The sequence below is a fragment of the Petaurus breviceps genome, unplaced genomic scaffold (assembly GCF_028583685.1).
Source record: "Petaurus breviceps papuanus isolate PSGF00001 unplaced genomic scaffold, PetGlider_PUasm1.0 76, whole genome shotgun sequence".
Lineage (NCBI taxonomy): Eukaryota > Metazoa > Chordata > Mammalia > Diprotodontia > Petauridae > Petaurus > Petaurus breviceps.
Window position 1 is genome coordinate 51,070,404 of NW_027186473.1, and position 16,454 is coordinate 51,086,857.

General features: G+C 40.2%; 1 pseudogene; it reads left to right on the plus strand.

Annotated features, from left to right (window-relative positions):
• The first annotated feature begins 12,375 nt into the window (after nt 1–12,375).
• LOC138174667 (protein Wiz pseudogene) lies at nt 12,376–14,485 on the plus strand (annotated as a pseudogene).
• Nucleotides 14,486–16,454: the final 1,969 nt, after the last annotated feature.

Below are 16,454 nucleotides of genomic sequence, written 5' to 3' on the forward strand. Positions count from 1 at the left end.
ATATTCTGTCCATTTCAAGGGAAAAACAGAGGAATTTCAACTGTTTTCCTTCTTCTTCTTTAGAAAGAAGATGGGTGACTGACAGGAAGTGAGACCCATTCAATCCTAGCTACTCTCCAAAGACTCCATGGTTGGAAGGGTTATAGTCACTATCATGTCTTTTGCAAACCACTGCTGAGATTCTTTCCCTCTCCATGATGGTATGAAAATAACTCTTCTTTTTACAAAATCAAAGCAACCAAAAAGTCCAAATAACTGGAATTTTCTCCATACTCTCCTTTTGAGATGATGACATCAAAAACATACAAAGAAGTGAAATTGCAGGGTTTGGGGCTTTATTGTTTTTGCTTTTGCTTTTAACAATAGCCATTGTATGTGATGGTTTTCATATAGTTCAATTCAATCTTCTGCATATCTTATGGCACAGAACAAAGACACAGTATAAAGACTATCCTGGGATACCAAAAGATCCTACTGTACCTTTTGAATCATCAAAGAAATATAAAATTATTTTCAATGTTTCCTGGCATGCATATTCTATTGTATCCTAAACCTTCAAAAATGTATCATCTCCATATGATATATCTGTTCTCTCTTAGTTAACCAGAATACTCAATTAGTCAGAATACTTTATTCTCCAAACATTCCAGGATCATATTATTATTGACTTAAACAGGAAGTTACCTTAGACATCTTCTCATCCAACCTCATTTGGACTGAAGCTTCTTCTTGCCTACTTGTCTTTGATCAATGAGGATAATGATTTTTTTTAATCAACTAAAGATAGTGAGTGATTTTAAGTGAAAGATAGGAAACATGATTTGCCAAATTTTCCTTTTCCCTGATCATCCATACCCTTAGCAATTAAAAAAGGTCATAGTATGAAAGATAAATCCTACAAGAACCAAAAGAGATTTATTGTAACGCCTCATGAAACATTAGAAGACCTGGAAACTTCCTTAAAACAGTCCTAACAGAAGAGTCCATAGACCAAAGAGATGATGTGTTCAGAATAGAACTTAGAACTCAGAACAATCTCAGAGTCAAAGACAGAGAAGATTTAAGCTAGAAAGGGCCTTAAAGAAGGTCTAGTCCAAACTAATCATTGTCCAGCAGATTATACTGAGAGGCCTAGCAACAATTACTCAGCCCCAAAGCAAAGACTACAACCTATGTTTCCCAACTCTTAGCCTTGCATTCTTTCCATCACTACATGCGGCTATCATTTATAGCAGTTGCTAGTTCCATGACAGTTCTCTGGCTCAAACAATAGGTCTTGACCTTGTCCTGGCCACCTCTACCCTCTTTCTACTCTTGCCCATACCACCAGATGTTTCAAAATATGAGCATCTGCTTACAGAATACAAATTTACAACTACATGTTAATGAGACAGAGAGCTGAAATAAAAGAACGGAGACCTTGCTATTTCTTTTGGCCTGTCTCCTGATTTTTCTTTAGGCCCATTGCCTAATTTCCATTAAATTGACACTAATGTCTTCTAGGCCATAAACCTCTGTTTATTTCCATGTCAGTTGAAAAGGACAAAAAGTTCCAAACTAGCTGACAGCAAAAATGTTGAGTATCTTTGAAGGTCTCAGGACACAGAAATGTTCTAAAACTTGGCTGTGCACAACAGTGTTTACCAGTCTGCTTCTTTTGTCTCAGCAGTACCATATTACCCTGTTGGCAGCAATCAAACCTAGATCTGTACAACCCATTTCTATGCACTTCCATGTGTTATTAGATATAGGTGTATCTAATAAGGTATCTATTCTGATGCCTCAATTTGGTGTTGAGGTCACCTCAACCATCAAAGGCTATGCCATTGGAGCTCATGCTTGAGAAGTTCATAAAATGCTAGAAAGGATCTTACAGACTGTGTCTATCATCTAAGGACAAACCTGGTTAAGTTCTAAGAGGTTCATCACTGAATTGTTAGAAGGCTGATGAATTTGGGACTTATAATAACTCCCAATATGGTATTACTTTACTTTCTCAGTGGGTACAGGAGAGGGCTAAGGGAGAGAATTTGGAACTTAAATTTTTTTAAGTTAAAAAGCGTATTTTGACCAAAAAAAATACCATCTACCCAAGTCATGGAGGAGTTACAATCTGCATTGGTGAAGAATCCATCACAGATCCTTGAAAAATTAAAGCTGAAGTCTAGAGTAAAATAACTGGGATTTTGCCCTGTGGCAAATTTAAGGAACACTAAAAAGAAAATATTTTTAGTTTAGCATTGTATAGAAGTTGAGTCAAGTAAGTAGTGTTTATTATGCTAAAGAACAGTCTGCCCTTAGGGAGCTTGCACTCTAACTGGGAGAAGACAACATAAAATAAAGCTGAAAAGCAGGAGAGAAGAAGAATGATGGAGAAGGAAGTCCAGAGATTCGGAAGTATCTGCTCAGAAAAGAATAAAGAAATGAACGAATCTGGCCTAAGTGACTCCATAAAATGGAAGTTCCAGGAAGTACTGGCTGATCAGAGGGCTTCAAGGTTGTAGGACCTTCTAGGGGAAGAAAGTCAAATAAGAAGCAATGAGACATATACTTTCTCTCTAACTATATATGTGTTTTGTGCTATCCATATGTTCTCCCCTGTTAGAATAAAAACTCCTTGAGAGAAGATTTTTCAAGAATGTGCTATTGCCAGTTCAAATCCTCTCATGAGAGCTGATTGTTAAATTTTAATTTGCATCACAGAATGCTATAAATCAGGACTTGAGTTACTGTTTTGTTGATTATCTTGACAAAAGAAAGTGATGGAGAAAATGTTAATAATGCAAATTCAATTTTAAAGTATACTATGCATACATGACGTTTGGGGGAGAACCTGTTGTTAAACATTTACCAGCACACCTCTCCTTTTATTCATCCCTGGGTTGGCCCTGACTCTTCTCTGTCCCTCATCAGTTATAGCCACCAAATAAACTCCTCACAACTTTCCAGGATCTCTTTCTCCTCCTCTTCCATTCTTCATATGGTGTCCTGGGGTCTCTCTCCAGAGGAATTTGTCTTAAAGTTTATTTGAGGTTGTATTTGGTGCCATCTGGCCAAAACACAAACAATTTTGAAATTGATTTGGGTTCACTTAAAAAATGCTCCACAATCATGCAAACAATTTGAATTCATCTATTTTTATTCCCTACACAGGAGACAGTTGTCAAACCTCTACTTCATCTAAATCCCAAAATGGCATATAACAAATACAAAGTTAAGAGGGTGGGAGAACAAGGAAGGACATCATAAGATCCTTGATCTAGAACACACCTCAAAGGACTTCTAGTCTAACCCCTAAACTAAGGAGCTGAGATGTCACATATCTTGTCTCAGGTCACACCAATAGTATCAAAGGTGGGATTGGAACTCAAGTCCTCTGACCCAAGAGCCAGTGCTCTTTCCATTGTACTATATTGTCTCTCTATTGGAAGGTAATCTCTTGAGGGACCAGGAAAAGTTTCATATCCAACTTCTGGTTTCAAGGAACTGTTTTTGTCACTGAATATTAGCCTCTAGCTTATTTATGGAAAAACACTAACACAGATGATCTTTATAATCAATTCATCCAAAAGTCAAATATTTAGTTTGATTGGTACCCAGTGGAGGGTAGCCAGTTATCCCAAAACAGTAGGTTATCCAAAAAGGCATTAATATTAACTTTGGAATGCATATTTTGGGCAATTAATTTTCCTTCTGTGTTCCCTGCCCTGTTCTTTCACCACCTTGGAACTATTAAATGTATTTGCCTGCCCTCCCTGAGCACATATAAATACATGAGATGTGAAGTACCATTTAAAATAGGCTAAAATTCAAATTTTGTTGTGAGGAATCTGAAATGGATAATTTGTAATTAATCATATATACCTTGAAATTTAGATGACCATGATCTCATTAGCATCGATACTGTATCCATCAGTGAAAATTATAAGGTGTTCAGTTTTCTCATTGTGTAATTCTTTTCTATTTTTGTCTATAAGCCCTCTAAATGCATTGGGGGACTTTTAGTTTTTTCAATAATTCATAGGTATCCATGAGTCATTCAATACCTGTTTAATTCTTTGACTTCATATGTCATGTATTTGTTATATATAACAGGTACTAAATAAATGCTTGCTGACTGATTACTTTGCGCACCTCATTTGTTTAGTCATAAATGACATTCATGATGTCTTTTTTTTTCTTTTCAAATGCTTTATTAACTTCTAGTTTACATCATTCATTTCCACAAGATTCTGAGTTACAAATTTTCTCCCCGTTTTCCCCCCTACCCACCACCCCAATATAGTGATCACATTGGATATCACTTCCTCCAATCTGTGCTCTGCCATATCTTTTCCCATAACCCCTCTGACTTTCTAGTAGGGCATGGTGGATCTCTGTGCCCCACTGCCTGTATATCTTATTTCCCAGTTACATGTAAAATAATATTAATAATAGTAGATTTTTTTCAAATATTTTATTATAAAGCTTTGAATTCCAGATTCATTCCCTTCCTCCCTTGTCACCCAACTTTATTGGGAAGATAAGCAATTCAATACAGGTTGTACATGTGTAGGTATGCAAAACATTTTTATAGTGGATATATTGTAAAAGACTGACTATAGTCCCCTCCCTCCTATCCCACCTCCCACTTGTTCTCTACTTTGATCCTGTCCCTTTTCAAAAGTAGGTGCTTCCAACTTCCCTCCCCCCCAGACTGCCCTCCCTTCTATCATCTGCCCTCTCATCCCCTTCTCCCACTCTCCTATAGAGTGAGATACCATATTTAGTGTGTATGTCATTCCCTCCCTAAGTCAAATTCAATGAGAATAAGGTTGACCCATTCCCTTTTGCCTTCCTGTTCTTCCCCTCCATTGTGACTATTTTCCCTTACCTCTTACCCCACTCTGTCTCTCCTCATCTCCTCTCATTATATTCCTCTCTTACCTCTTAATTTCACCTTTTAAGTATCATCCCTTCCTATGACATTGGTCCTGTACCCTCTATCTATGTGTACCTGTACACATATATACACACATTCACATATATATTCATACACACCCATAACCTCCTACATAGACATATATATATATATGCATGTATACATAAATATATAGGTTTATATTCCCTTCAATTATTCTCATGCTAATAAAAGTTTCATAAGTTACAATTATCATTTTTCCATGTAGGGATGTAAATAGTTCAACTTTGATAAGTTCCTTGTGATTTCTTTTCCTGTTTACCTTCTCATACTTCTCTTGCTTCTTGTATCTGAATGTCAAATTTTCTGTTCAACTCTGGTTTTTTCATCAAGGATGCTTGAAAGTCCTCTATTCCACTGAATGACCATATTTTCCCCTGAAACATAACACTCAGTTTTGCTGGGTAGGTGATTCTTGGTTTTAATCCCACTTCCTTTGACCTACAGAATATCATATTCCAAGCCCTTCAATCCCTCAGTGTAGAAGCTGCCAGATCTGTGTTATCTTCATTGCATTTCCTCAATATTCATATTGTTTCTTCCTGGCTGCTTGTAATATTTTCTCCTTGATCTAGGAAGTCCAGAACCTGGCTATAATATTCCTAGAAGTTTTCTTTTTGGAATCTTTTTCAGGAGGTGTTTGGTGGATTGTTTCAACCTCTATTTTGCCTTCTGGCTCTAAAACATCAGGGCAATTTTCTTTGAGAATTTCTTGAAGGATGATTTGAAGGTTCTTTTTTTGATCATGGCTTTCAGGTAGTCCAATAATTTTTAAATTATCTCTCCTGGATCTATTTTCCAGGTCAGTGATTTTCCCAATGAGATATTTCGCATTGCCTTCTATTTTTTCATTTGTTTGGATCTGTTTAATAGGATCTTGATTTCTCATAAATTCACTAGCTTCCATTTGCTCCAATCTAATTCTGAAGCAATGATTCTCTTCAGTGAGCTTTGGAGATTCTTTTTCCATCTGGCAAATTCAACTTTTTAAGGTATTCTCCTCATTGCTTTTTTGAGCCTCTTTCACCATCTGAGTTAGTCTATTTTTAAGGTGTTATATTCTTCAATCAGGTTGTTGACTCTCATTTCATAATTTTCTTGCACTGTTCTCATTTCTCTTCCCAATTTTTCCCCCACTTCTCTTATTTGATTTTCAAAATCCTTTTTAAGGTCCTCTATGGCCTGTAACCAGCTCATATTTTTATTGGAAGCTTTTGGTGCAGGAGTTCTGACTTCTTTGTCTTCTTCCTGTTTCATGCTTTGATCCTTTTTGTCCCCAAAATAGGAGTGTAAAGTTGGGTTGCTCTGTTTTCTTTGCTTCTTTTGTCTGCTCATGTTGCCACTCAATTACTTGACTTTTGGCTTTTTTGCCACAGTAGGATTCTGCCACCATTCAGGGTAGCTTTGTCCCAAATTCTGGGGATTTCTCAGCTGTCGAAGGTATTAGTTGGGTGCCCTCTCTGAAGCCTCCACACTCTCTTGCGAGCTAGTCACACACCCCAGGACCTCCACCCTATACTGCAATCCAGATCCAAGCAGGTTAAAGCAAGAGCGATTACCCCTCAGAATGGTCACTTGGTCCCCCTACAAACTGCAGACCAGGAGCAGAAGCTGCCACATAGTGGCAGCTGCATGGCCGGGGATCCTCAGTGGCTTCTTGCCCCAGGGGCAGAGGCCAACCACTTTCCCAGCTACTGGATCCCAAAGTCCACACTGCACCAACCTCTCACTTTGTCTTTAGCATTTATGGGTTGATAATTCTGGAAACTGCCACAGCTGCTGGTGATCTGAAGTCCCTCAAGCTGGCAGCTGGTCAGGCCCACCCTGAGGCTAAAACCTCCAGCTCACGAAGGGATGGGGTCAGCTCCCAGAGAACTGTGGTGAGTGATTCCTGCCGGGCTGTCTTCAGCAAGAAGTTAGCTTCTCTGTGTCATTTTGTGGGTTCTGTAGTTCCAAACTTTGCTCAGAGTCATCTTTTACATGAATTGGAGGAGGTGGGAGCTGGACCCCCGCAGAAGTCCTGTTTCTACTCTGCCATCTTGACTCCACCCCCATTTATGATATCTTTATATCACTTCTAACACCCACACAAACATATTGACAACAATATGCCTCAACCTACTTAAAACCGCCAAACATCTTTCCATTGCCTTTTGCATCATCTGGGATTTTCGTTCTTCTGAGGCAATGATGTTCTAAGATTCATTAACATCTGATATCACAGGAAGATATTAGAGTTTAAAAAAGAGAGAGAGAGAGAGCACCATTTGTAACAAGAAGCAACCTAATTAAGGTCATTAAAAGCATAAAACAGTTTTCCAAATCAGATCCAAACCAATCATCTCCTCCTAATGAATTCTGGTATTCTCTTACTCTCCATCTATAGTACCTATTCAAAAGATATAAAACCTGATAAACTACTGTAACTTGAACTGCATGTTGCAGATTTGTTAACAAGTTCTTTTCATCCATTTTGTTTTTCAAGCAGTTATGTTTAAGCTAAATGCTTTCAACATACTTTTTTTTAAGGGGTTTTGCAATATCTTGGGGCTTAATGCAGTTAACATAGCATAATTAGCACATAGGGGCATTTGAGGAATTTTTGTATCAATAGAAAATCCTTCTATGTGTATAGCACATCCTACATGGCACTTGCCTTCACTGAGCATGCTTTATGCTTTAAAAAAAATTCAATTGATGGGGTGGAACCAAGATGACAGAGTAAGAGCCAGGACTTTCTTGAGCTCTCCCTCAAACCCCTCCAAATACCTATAAACAATTACTCTAAACAAATTCTAGAGCTACAGAACCCACAAAATGACAGAGTGAAACACATCTCTAGACCAAGACAGCCTGGAAGGCTGACAGAAAGGGTTTATCAAAATGGGCTGGGAGCAGAGTCCAGCATGGGCTGTGCCAGCACCAACAGTCTTGGAGCAGGACGCCCAGGAGTAAATCACTGGCAGATGTGGTTGTTTCCAGGCTTATCAACCCACAAACACCAAAGACAGTCAAAGGAGGTAAATGGGAAGACCCTGTGGGACCTGGATAAAAGACGAGCATGGTCCAACTGAAGTCCAGTCCCAGACCAAGGGTGGCAGAGGCAGTGGTGTCAGCAGTAGCTGTGGCAGTAACAACAGCAGCAGGAGCAACTGCTTCTTCTAGAACTCTGGATCCACAGATGGTGGAGGACTGAGCAGTTGATACAAAGCCCCTGAAGCCTAGAAGTATACACCCATCCCAACCCCACTGGAAGTAGAGTGCAACCTTGACAAAGAGTTAGAAAGTCAAGTATTTGACTAGGAAGATGAGCAAACAGTGATAAAAAAAAAAAGCTCAGACTACTGAATCTTTTGGTAACAAAGAAGATTAAAACATACAACCATAAGTTGACAACAAAGTCACAATTCCTGCATCAAAAGCCTCCAAGAAAAAATATGAATTGGTCTCAGGCCATGGAAGAGCTCAAAAAGGATTTTGAAAATTGAGTAAGAGAAGTAGAGGAAAAATTGGATAGAGAAATGAGAATGATGAAGAAAATCATGAAAAACAAATCAAGAGCCTGCTAAAGGAAACCCCCCCCCAAAAATGGAGAAAATAACACCTTAAAAACAGACTAATACAAATGGCAAAAGGGACCCCAAAGCCAAGGAGTAAAACAATTCCTTAAAAAGCAGATTTGGCCAAATGGAAAAGGAGGTTCAAAAGCTCACTGAAGAAAATAATTCCTTGAAACTTAGAATGGAGCAAATGGATGCTAATGACTTTATGAGAAATCAAGAAATTACAAAACAGAACCAAGAGAATGAAAAAAAATAGAAAGCAGTGTGAAATATCTCATTGGAAAAACTCCAGACCTGGAAAACATTCAGGAGAGATAACTAAAAAATTATTGGACTACCTGAAAGCCAAGAGCAAAAGAACAGACTAGACATCATCTCTCAAGAAATTATCAAGGAAAACTGCCCTGATGTTCTAGAACCAGAGGATAAAATAGAAATTATGAGAATCCACCAATTGCCTCTTAAAAGAAATCTCAATGGGGCAGCCAGGTAGCACAGTAAGTAAGAGCACCGGCCCCAGAGTCGAGATGACCTGGGATCAAATCTGGGCTCTGATACTTACCACCACACCCAGAAATAACTGGCCATGTAACCTTGAGCAAGTTACTCAACCCCAATTGCTTAAAAAAAAGATCTCAAAAGGAAACTCCTAGGAATATTGTAGCCAAATTCCAGAGTTCCTGGGTCAAGGAGAAAATATTGCAAGCAGCTAGAAAGAAACAATTTGAGTATAGTGGAAATTCAATCAGGATAGCAAAAGATCTATCAACTTCTACATTAAAGGGATGGAAGGGCTTGTTATATGATATTCCAGAGATCAGAAGAGCTAAAATTAAAACCAAGAATCACCTACCCAGCAAAACTGAGGACAATACTTCAGGGAGGAAAACGGGTATTCAATGAAATAGAGGACTTTCAAGCATTCTTGATGAAAAGACCAGAGAAGAATGAGAAGGTAAACAAGAAAGAGAAATCATAAGGGACTTGTTAAAGTTGAACTGTTTATATTCCTACATGGAAAGATGATGTTTGTAACTCATGAGACCTTTCTCAGATTTATATAGGTGTGTGTATGTATATGTGTATATATGCATGTGTGTGTATATATGTATATGTGTATGTGCATGTGCATATATATGTGGATAAATAGACAGCAAGCACGTGTTGAGTTGAATAAGAAGAGGTGATATATAAAAAGTAAAATTAAGGGACAAGAGAGGAATGTATTGGGAGAAATAGAAAGGGAGAGATAGAATTGGGTAAATTATCTCACATAAAAGAGGCAAGCAAAAGGTTTCACAATGGAGGGGAAGAGAAGGGAGGTGAGAGCAAATGAGTTAACCTTACTATCATCAGATTTGGCTTAAGGATGGAATAACATACATACTCAATTGGTTATTTCCCTAAAGGAAAGTAAGGGGGGAGGGTATGAGGGGAGGATGATAGAAGGGAGGACAGATTGGGGGAGAGAGTAATCAGAAGTAAACACTTTTGTAAAGGGACAGGGTCAAAGGAGAAAATATAATAAGTTGGGGGCAGGATAGGATGGAGGGAAAAATAGTTAGTCTTTTACAAAATGACTATAATGGAAGTGTTTTGCATAACTACACATGTATAACCTATATTGAATTGCTTGCCCTCTCAATGAGGGTGGATGGGGAGGGAAGAAGGGAGAGAATTTGAAATTCAAAGTCTGAAAAACAAATGGTAAAAATTCTTTTTACATGCAACTTGGAAATAAGATATATAGGAAATGGGGCTTAGAAATCTATCTGGCCCTACAAGAAAATAAGGCAGAAGGGCGGCTAGGTGGCGGTGAGTAAGAGTACTGGACCCAGAGTCAGAAGGACCTGGGATCGGTTCTGGCCTCAGATACTTAACACCCACACACACACACAAAAAAAAAAAAACAACTGGCCTTGTAACCTTGGGCAAGTTACTTAACCCCAATTGCTTTTAAAAAAAAGAAAAGAAGGGGGAAGAGGATGGAGATGGGGCATGATAGAAGAAGACAGATTGGGGGAAGGGGTAATTAGAATGCATGTCATCTTGGGGTGGGGGAGAGGAGAGATCAGGAGAAAATTTAGAACTCAAAATATTGTGGAAATGAATGTTGAAAACTAAAAATGAATTAATTAAGATTTTTTAAAATTAAATTTATGTGGATAAGCAAAAGATCATTAAAAAGAAAATAAAAATAATTATGTTAACATTGATCATAGATAATTGTACAACTTTAAAATGAGTATAAGATAAAATTTTTTAGGAAAGACAATAAAAATGCATTTAGTCTTACTGAATCTATTTTTTTAAATCAACAAATGACAGACACAAAGGAATTATATATTCTCTGTATCTCTCAGTCAGTATATGAATGAAGATATGGTCCATTGTATGGGCTAATGGGAAAGTTTGTTTTGCATATATATATATATATATATATATATATATATATATATTTATAATTGGGTTTTATTTTTTGTTTTTCTTGACTTCTCAATGGAGGAGCAGGTAAGAGGGATGGAGAACAAAACAAAAAATAAACAAAAGTTATGGTCCATCGTAGAAAATTATCTACATTAATCCCATGCTCATGTTTTCATCAAGGGTAGCTTAAAAGTGTTTTGATAGACCATTCTTTAAAAAATATTTTATAGAGAGGAGAAAATAGATATATGAGTCAGTAGCCAAAAATATCTTTTCACTCATCTTTGTTTGGTTGAAGTATAGTCTCTGATTTTTTGACACAACAAACATTTTCAGCAAATAACCAACCACATGCCTCCCAAAAAATATACTTTCTAAAAAGCTGTATGTATTATTAAAAGAAAGGAGAGACTTAACTTTAAGATCTTGGTACTAACACCAACCTTTCTATTTGACCAGAGTTTTATTGGTTGGCCATATTGACTATTTATATGATTCTAGCCACTGTGGTTATTATTTCTTTGGGTTCTCCTTTTTCTTCATTCTGTATCACTTATTTCATAAAATTTTTCTCATATTTCTACAAATTCTTCATATTTGCCATTTGTTATAGGCATGGAATGGAAATTTAAGATCTTCCCTGTCCCTAGGCCATTTGATAGGCTTAAGTGCACCCGAAGCCTGTGGCTGGAGGCTTGTTTCTCAGGAGATACTTTGTGATTTGGCAGTGGGGTCAAGAGGGTTGTTACATTCTCTGAGCCAGGAGAAGGCTATATAAACCCTGAGACTTTGTTTTGTGGCTCACTTTGAGAAGTGTCACTTCTCATAACTTTTTATATGCTTGGATCTGGGTCTTAGTCTTGGGTGGTGGTCCTAGGGTGAAAATGAGTGCTGGCATGGCAGAGCCTGTAGTGGCTGTGGAGAGGTAGTCCCCCTTGCAGCTCTGAGGCAGGTGCCTAGAAGCAGCTCTGACAACAGCTGCACAAAACCCTAGAAATTTGGGACACAGCACTCTCCACTCTGGAAGCAGGGTTCTACTGAAGCAAAGAGCTCAAAAGTCATGTAAATGGCTGACAAGATGAGCAATCAGAGGAAAAGAAATCAGGCTATAGAATCTTTCTTTGGAGACAAGAAAAATCAAAACATACACCCAGAAGAAGACAATAAAGTCAAAACTCCTGCATCACAAGCCTCCAAGAAAAATATGAATTGGTTGAAGACTGTGGAGGAGCTCAAACAGGGATTTGAAAATCAAGTAAGAAAAATAGAGGAAAAATTGGGAAGAGAAATGGGAGTGATGAAAAAAAAATGAAAAGTAAGTCAACAGCTTGCTAAAGGAAACCTCCTAAAAAAAACACTGAAGAACATAACACCTTAAAAAAAATAGACTGGAATGGGGGGGGGAAGGGAGGCACACCAGAGTACATGCCTGTGGGAGGTAGGGGGCTGCCCTGGGGAGGCGGGGGACCGCCCCCATCCCTCTATCCATCCCCGTTCCCCCTCCCCACTGCCTACGCCACCGGCTATGCTGCTCCAGCCACCGCCACCGCTGAGGGCCAGGCCCGAGCCAGGCCACGAGCTGGAACAGAAGCAGGCCCAGGCCTGGGAACCACACTGCTTCTGGCCTCTGAGGAAGAAGAAGTGGTGGCTGTGGAGCTGGTTTCACCCCTGCTCCTAAAAAAGAGTGCTCTTCCACCTGGGCAGCTAGAGCAGACCACCAGTAGGTTGGGTAACAAGATGTCTCCAGAGATCCCCCATGGGAGCAAACAAGAGCCTCTGGATCTCAAGGCTCAGAATCTGACAACATGTGAGCATCAGTCCCGGAACCGGTCAAGGACATCCGTTGTGAGTTTTGTGGTGAGTTCTTTGAGAATCACAAAGGTCTGTCAAGCCACACATGCTCCCACCTGCGGCAGATGGGGGTGACAGAGTGGTCAGTTAATGGTTCACCCATTGACACTCTGCAAAAGATCCTGAAGAAGAAGGCCAAACCATATCTCATTAAGAAGGAACCTGCTGCAGGAGAACTGCCCTCACCTCTCGGTGAGGATGGGCCCAAATCCCCCAGAAAGGTGCTTCAGGCCTTGTCTCTGACCCCATTGGCTGGTCGTCCTGGCAAGCCTGGGCCTGGCTCTGCCATTGTAATGCAGGAGATGAACCTCTCACCTCTTACCACCAAGCCATCTACTGGTTTCCTCACCCCCATGGCAGCAAAGCGGCCACTGCCTGAAGACCGACTTCTCTCTGGGGAAATGAAGCCTAAGACTTCTGAGCTGTCCTTCAAGACCAAGACCATTCATGACAAAAGCTCACACACTTCCAGCAAAGCTTGTTGTGAGCTGTGTAGCCTCTATTTTGAGAATCGTAAGGCACTGGCCAGTCACGCTCAGGCTCACCTGCGACAGTTTGGGGTGACAGAATGGTGTGTGGATGGCTCCCCAATCGAGACACTGAGTCAGCGGATTAAGCACAGACCCCAGAAGGTGGGGGTCTACCGAAGCTATATCCAGCGTGGCCGGCCCTTCACCAAGAAGTTCCATAACTCAGGCCATGGGTGAGATGGGGACAAACGAATGCCCCTCTCCTTCGCTCTCAACAGCCTCACCCTGGTGAACAAGAACTTGGGGGATGAGTTAAGACCTGGGGAAGCTGGCCAGATTGGAGATGGTGGGGAGTGTCCCCTGACATCCTCACCTCTGGCTTTGGTGAAGGCAGAGGAACACCAGCATCAGAATATCAATAAGTTTGAGTGCAGACAAGCCCAATCTCTGGATACAACCCCTTCTTGGGGTGAGGAAGCCAGCAACTTTCAGCAGAAACTGGAAGAAGTTCGACAGCCACCTCCCAGAATAAGGCCTGTCCCATCACTCATCCCCCAGCCTCCCCAGATGTCTTTGATGAAGTTTGTGGGCAACATCCACACTCTGAAATGCAGGTTCTGCCAAGTGGAGTTCCAGGGTCCCCTCTCCATCCAGGAGGAGTGGGTACGGCATTTCCAGAGAAACATCCTGGAAATGAACTTCTCTAAAGCAGAGCCCCAGCCAGTGGAGCCTGAGGCCCCTGAGGAGGCACAGACAGTGGCAGAGGCTCAGTAACAGGAGGTAGTGTGAAGCATTCCAGAGCCACCTCTCTTCCTTTCTCTCTCTGTTGGTTTCGCCCTTTCTCTCTTCACCAACCTCCTCTGTTCCATTTCCAAAGGAGCCACTCACAACCTCAACACTCAGGCCTAGGCCCTGGTGCCCTAAGCGTGAACACTACAGATAATGATGAGTTGTTTTCCTAGCCTTCCCTTCCTCCCTCTTCTTCCTCTCTCCCTTGGGCTTGGAAACTACCCCAACCAGGGTGTGATAGTGCAAATAGGACATTTCTCCCCACAGGTTTTAGGGCAAAACTCATACCCATGAGCACTCAAGTCTTGCTAATGCCAGGAGGGAGAGAGGTGGCTTGCTTTCTGTCTGTGGCCAAGCAGATTAGAAATCTGCAGAGAGCCATGGAGAATAGTTCCTCTGTTGGGACCCCGAGGGCTAGAGCCAGAGCAAGTCAGTCAGTCTCCCCTTGGTTAATTGTGTGTAGAATCCCAAAGCCCATCTGTTTGCTGCCTCAGGAGCCAGGTGGTTAATAATAATTACCTGGTTCCTCTTTTGCCCCAGGTTGGCTGCATTATAGTCCTCACTACTTCTGACCTCTCCCCCAAACCCCCAAACACAACCCATCCTCCACACACTCCCAAGGCATCTTGTTTCATGGGGGAATCTGCCCTTCCCTACCCTCTTCCCTTCTTCCTTCCTTATTTCCCTCTCTATTCTACTAGATGCACAATCAAATGAGTGCATCATTCCCACCATGCTTGCTCCAGGGCCATCTTGATGCCTGGTGTGGGGGTCAGCGTTGACCTCAGGCCTTCCACAATGCCCAGGTGGGGGAGTACTGACACAGCCCCCAATGCCATGGAAATCACTGGTGGTCCCCCAAACAGCCTGAGGCCCTGAGAAGGGTTTTCCCTGATAAAAATTAAACTCATAGCAGACAGCTTTCTCCTTCCAAGTCATGTTCCCAATGATCAGCAGGGGGTACTTTAGAGGCCCCTCCCCTTCCCCCATTTTGGGATGGGACTCTGTTTTTCTCCTATCTCATCCCCTCTTTCACTATTGCTTTTTATGTATAGCTTCCTAGACCTTCCACGTTTTTAAACTAGTTTTGTGTAGAGAATAATGAGCATTGATTTTTATTTTAGAGTCCTGGGACAAGTAAAGCTGGGAGGCAATTGACCTTTTAACTTTTTTCAGTGGTTCATTCTGGTTATTAATGTACCTAGAAGTATGTAAATTAGATTAAATTTCTCTTCTGGAAACACGTACACAAACACACACACAAAAAAATAGACTAACTCAAATGGCAAAAGAGGTCCAAAAAGCCAATGAGGAGAAGAATACTTTAAAAAACATGTAATTGACTAAATGGAAAAGGAAGTTCAAAAGCTCACTGAAGAAAATAATTCCTTCAAAGTTAGAATGGAGTAAATGGAAGCTAATGATTTTATGGGAAATCAAGATATTACAAAATAGATCCAAAAGAATGAAAAAAATAGAAGGTGATGCGAAATATCTCATTGGAACAACCGCTGACTTGGAAAATAGATAAAGAAGAGATAATTTAAAAATTATTGAACTACCTGAAAGCCTCGATCAAAAAAAGAGCCTAGACATCATCTTTCAAGAAATTATCAAGGAAAACTGCCTTGATATTCTAGAACCAGAAGGTAAAATCGAAATTGAAAGAATTCACTGATCGCCTCTTGAAAAAGGTCCCAAAAAGAAAACTCTAGGAATATTATAGCCAAATTCCAGACTTTTCAGGTCAAGGAGAAAAAATTATAAGCAGTCAGGAAGACACAATATAAATATTGTGGAAACACAATCAGGATAACACAAGATCTAGCAGCTTCTACATTGAGGGATAGAAGCGCTTGAAATATGATGTTCCAGAGGTCAAAGGAGCTAGTATTAAAACCAAGAATTACCTACCCAGAAAAACTGAGTATAATACTTCAGGAGAAAATATGGATATTCAATGAAATAGAGGACTTTCAAGCATTCTTGATGAAAAGACCAGACCTGAACAGAAAATTTGGCTTTCAAATACAAGAATCAAGAGAAGCATGCAAACATAAGTAGGAAAAAGAAATCATAAGGAACTTATTAAAGTTGAACTGTTTACATTCCTACATGGAAAAATTATATTTGTAACTCATGAGACTTTTCACAGTTATTAGGATAGTTGAAAGGAATGTGTGTGTGTGTGTGTGTAGGTACGTACGCACACGTGTGTGTGTGTTGAAGTGGACAATCGAGCAACAACAAGACAGCAATACCAATTACAATTTAATAGGAGGGTTTATTTAGCTGGCAACTGCCTCCCTAATAAGGAAGACAGCCCCGAGTCTTCTGCTAGGTATGTTTTTATAGAATAAAATGTTGTTAACAACGAAATATACTTTTCTAGTG